This window comes from Mastomys coucha, chromosome X (genome assembly GCF_008632895.1).
Source record: "Mastomys coucha isolate ucsf_1 chromosome X, UCSF_Mcou_1, whole genome shotgun sequence".
NCBI classification, from domain to species: Eukaryota; Metazoa; Chordata; class Mammalia; order Rodentia; family Muridae; genus Mastomys; species Mastomys coucha.
This window is the reverse complement of record NC_045030.1, coordinates 12353257-12357722: the sequence shown is the minus strand read 5'-3', so window position 1 is coordinate 12357722 and position 4466 is coordinate 12353257.

Below are 4466 nucleotides of genomic sequence, written 5' to 3'. Positions count from 1 at the left end.
AAAAAAAAAAAAAAAACCTAAATGGAAGCTGGAGGGAGGGCTCAACATTTAAGACCATTTGCTATACTTGCAAAGGACCTGAGTTTGGTTCCTAGTTTCTATGTTATACAGATCACAACTGTATGTAATTCCAACACCTGGGGATACAATGCTCTCTTCTGGCCTCTCTTTTACATTTGCATGTACATATACACATACACACAGGCATACACAAATAAATAAAATAGAATAAAACTTAAAATACATGCACACTGTACTATATTGCACTGTTTGAATAGAACTGAGAGCTCCAAAATAAGCTAATACATCTATGACTAATTCATTTTCAATATGTTTAGACAATTCAGTAAGAAAACTAATAGTGTTTAAAATATGTGTTGAAACTGAATACCCCCATGTAGTTTAATTCATATACAAAAAGCTCTCTATAAGTGGATGAAAGATCCAAACATAAGAGCATAAAGTACAAATCTCAGGAGAAAACAAGAGTTAAATCCTCAAGTTCTTAGATTTTAAAGATACATAGTTATGACATCAAAAGCAGGAACTGAAGTGGGAACTTGTAGTTCTTTTGGAAAGTTAGTTATGTCAAATGGTGTTTTTCTGGGGCACTTAGGTGAAAGGATGTCTTGCTAAAGCAAACATGCAAAAAACTGTTTTCCTGAAATAGGTACAGATAAAAGGATATTGGGATATAGCAAATATGTAAAAGAACTCTTGATGAAGGAGTGTAAATATGACCCCACAGACAGTGGGAGGTGAGTACTGAGCATTGGTTTGGTTTGCTCCATCTCACTATTCTTTACTAAAGACACACATGTATTGATTGGCTTTACATAGCATTATTGAACTCAACTTGTGGTAAAGCTGCCATTGAGGGAAACACACCCAAAAACTGCTTCTGAGGTTCCTGAGACAGTTTGCTGCTTCTGTGGCCTCACCTCAGGCTGTTTGATGAGCCTGGAAAATTCTTCAGGATTAATCTACAACTGCTTGGTGTCTGCTTGCTGAAAGGACTGGACTGTAGCTGCTGGTTCATGCCAGGGGTCTGCCTGCATAGATGAGTGGTCTGAAACTGCTGAATTTTTATTTGGTATTTGGAACTGCTGCCAAAGAAGATCAAGCTTGCCCTTAAAGAACTATTGCTGAACAGGTCCACTTCCCCCATATCCTAAGAACTTTTCTTGTCCACTATCTCTGCTGGGTGGTGGGCTAGAGAAGTTGAACCCTTACTAAAAGTAGGCTGTAAAATGTTTGTGCCTACAATGAACAATAAAAGACAAATAAGCCCTCTTCCTATTAGAGACTTACTTTTAATATTTACTTTATTTTAATTATGTGTGTGAGTCTGTGTCTATATCTGGGTATACATGTGCATGAGGGTGAATGCCAGCAGAGACCAAAAGACAATGTTGGATCCCCTGGAGTTGGAGTTACAGGCAGTTGTGAGCCATCTGACATGGGCTCATGGAAACAAACTTTGATTCTCTCCAACAGCAGAAAGCACTCTTAACTGCTGAGCCATCTCCTCAGTCCCCCAAATTAAAAACTTTTATTCATCAAAAGATACAATCAAGAGAATAAAAGGACAGCCCTCAAAATATAAGAAAGTGCTTGCAACTCATATATCTGATAAAGGTCTAGTGTTCAAAATTATAATATAAGGAACTTTTAGGGCTTGACAAGAAGGCAAATAACTCAATTAAAGTGGTCAAAAGACTTCAAAAACTGTTTCTCAAAACAAATATATATAAATGTCCAAAAAGAACATGCAAAGATACTCACCATCACTGGTCCCTAGGGAAATACAAGAGTGAACCATTATAAGCCATCACCTCACACTTATTATGATACCTATAAGAAAAAATATATATACAAATGAGAAAAACAAGAGAGGATGTAATACCCCAAACATTATTGGTAAGAATGACTATGAAAAATACTTGACAGTTCCTTTTGACATTATGTAAAATTACCCTGTAGTATACCTCCTATGCATACCAAAATTAACATACATGCATCCTCATAGTAGCTCTCTTTACAATATCAAAGCAGTGGAAATGATTGGCTATAAATAGATGAACTAATAAACAAGCTGTAAGATACATGTGCAATGGAATAGCTTAACCACTGGAAAAAAATAACATACTAATATATGATCTAATGTGGATGAGCTTTGAAAACACTATGCAAAGCCAATACAGTCAAATGCAAAATTGGCTTAATTTGCTTGAAATATTCATAATAAGTAAAATAATATAGAGATAATGCAGATGTTTGAAAAATGGGTCACGAAGGAAAGTCTATAGAGAAACTTCTCAGTGGGCACAGAGTTTTATTTCAGTATGGTAGAAATATTTTGGAACCAGGTATGGGCAACCAAATTGTTCATACTGAAATGGCTAACCTCAAATTTCCCCTTAATGAACGTACCAATTGGTTTCACTTATATTTTAAGGCTTTGTTAATAGTGTCGCTAACTTTACATTCATCCTAGTCAGAAATCTGGAAACAATTCAGAGAATCTTCTTACTGCTATTGGGAATACCCTAATGAGGATGGAGACCACTTTTTTGAACACTTGTTATTTCCACACCATCTATCAGTACCATCTTATATAGGTCATATACTATTTTTCAGTTTTGTCCTAGATACACATTCCTCCTTCAGATTTTAACTCTTCTAGTCTCTTATACTCAGCAACAGGAATTAGTGGCTCTCAAATCACCATGAGGTCCTATTCTCAAAATTTTTGATCCAGTAGATCTATACTTATAATAAGCTCTTCTCTGATGCTGATGCTGCTAACTTAGAGCATAGTCAGTCTATGGCTTCATTGATCAATGAATTTCCAGTTTAAAATTCTCTTGTCCTTACCCTATGACCCATGCATGTATGTCTATTGCACATTTCTCCGGCTTCTCTCTCTGGTCTATCATTATATTTATATGGAATTTAGCACATTTTCTTTGATAAAGTTTTGTAACTTTACTGTCTTTTTTATACCATAGAAAGTAACATGGGCATGTTTAAGGAAAATGTAAATTTATTAAATATTTATCATAGTATTCCATAGCCTCAGTAATAGTGTCAGGCCTTGGGGCCTCCCCTTGAGCTGGATCTTGCTTTGGGCCTGTCACTAGACCTTCTTTTCCTAAGGCTCCTCTCCATTTCCATCCCTGTAATTCTTTCAGACAGGAACAATTATGGGTCAGAGATGTGACTGCTGATAAACAGCCTGAGAAATAAATTAGGGAAACAACTACCTTCACAAGAGCCACAAATAATATAAAATATCTTGAGGTAACACTAACCAAACAAATGAAAGACCTGTATGAAAATAATTTCAAGTCTCTCAAGAAGAAAATCGAAGAAGAGATCAGAAAATGGACAGATATCCTATGCTCATGGATTGGCAGAATTAACATAGTATCAATGGCCATCCTACCAAAGGCAATCTATAGACTCAATGCAATCCCCATCAAAATCCCAACACAATTCTTCAAAGACATGGAAAGAGCAATTCTCAAATTTATCTGGAAAGGCAAAAAACCCAGAATAGTGAAAACAATTCTTAACAATAAAAGAACAGCTGGGGGAAATCACTATCCATAACCTCAAGCTTTACTACAGAGCAATAGTGATAAAAACTGCATGGTATTGGTACAGAGACAGACAAGTTGATCAGTGGAATAGAATTGAAGACCCAGAAGTAAAACTACATACTTACAGTCACTTAATCTTTAACAAAGATGCCAAAAATATACAATGGAAAAAAAGAAAGTATCTCCAATAAATAATGCTGATCTAATTGGCTGTATGTAGAAAAATAAAAATAGACCCATATTTGTCACTTTGTACAGAGCTCAAGTCCAAGTGGATCAAGTACTCAACATAAAACCAGATACACTGAATCTAATACAAGAGAAAGTGAGAAAGAGCCTTGAGCTCACTGGCACAGGGGGAAATTTACTAAAAGAATTCCAATGGCTCATACTCTAAGGTCAAGAATTGATAAATGGGACCTCATGAAACTGGAAAGCTTCTGTTAAGCAAAGAACATAGTCAATAAGACAAATTGCCAACCTACAGATTGGGAAAAAAATCTTCACTAACCCCACACCCAATAGAGGGCTAATATTTAGAATATATAAAGAACTTTAGAAGTTAATCACCAAAATAACCCAATAAAAAATGGGGTATAGAACTAAACCGAGAATTCACAACTGAAGAATTTCAAATGGCTGAGAAGCACCTAAAGAAATGTTCAAAGTCCTTAATGATCAGAGAAATGAAAATCAAAAAGACCCTGAAATTTCACCTTATACCAATCAGAATGGCTAAGATCAAAACCTCAGGTGACAACTCACGTTGGAGAAGATGTGGAGAAAGAACACTCCTCCACTGCTGGTGGGATTGCAAACTGGTACAACCACTCTGGAAATCAATCTGGAGGTTCCTCAGAA